The sequence below is a fragment of the Echinops telfairi genome, unplaced genomic scaffold (genome assembly GCF_000313985.2).
Source record: "Echinops telfairi isolate 266 unplaced genomic scaffold, ASM31398v2 ScPeMD7_5;HRSCAF=22, whole genome shotgun sequence".
In the NCBI taxonomy this organism is placed as follows: domain Eukaryota; kingdom Metazoa; phylum Chordata; class Mammalia; order Afrosoricida; family Tenrecidae; genus Echinops; species Echinops telfairi.
This window is the reverse complement of record NW_022103901.1, coordinates 15,765,752-15,766,442: the sequence shown is the minus strand read 5'-3', so window position 1 is coordinate 15,766,442 and position 691 is coordinate 15,765,752.

Sequence of the window (691 nt, the reverse complement as noted above, 5' to 3'; positions counted from 1 at the left end):
GGTGGGGGTGGACATCCTCCATCTGGGGTGGGTTTTGGGAGGCAGTGCTTTCCTGGTCTCCCTCTGATTCCTGGCGGGAGAGGCCCCTGCCATTTCTAAACTGGCTGACCTTGGGGAGGGTCATTCCTCATTTTGACTTCTCAGACAGGGACAGGACGAGGGACCTCAGTGTGTTAAGGTAGCTCCATGCAGAATCGAGGGCGGGAGGCACCCAAGAGGCACCTCGGGTTTGCCAGTTGCCTTTGGCATTCATCGGTGAAGGGGCAGGTGAGGGGGGTGTCGTTTGAAGGATGTCCTGCCCAGGTGTTTGGGTTGCCATCTATTCCTTCAGCAAGATGCTGCTACTTGCGCCTGTATCCTGGGCATCCTCTGGCTGGGACCCTGAGCAGGGACCCCTAAGGGGAGGCCAGGCAGTCCCAAGTGCCCACTCCGGCTCCCGTCTCCCGTCGGGACGCAGAGCCTGCTCCCAGCTATCCAGCAGAGCCGCGCGTCCCCAAAAGAACCCAACCCGCTCGCCCGTGGCGCTTGTCCCCAGCAGCCCCCAGTGCCGCAGCTGCTGTCTCTTTAAGGGCCTCCCCCCTCCCCCTTTCGCTGCTCCCCCCACCCCCCATCTCTGTCGCAGCCGCTGCTGTGGCTCAGAGCTGCATGGGGAGACGCTGCTGCAGGTCCAGTTTCTTGGTGTCTGGTCGGT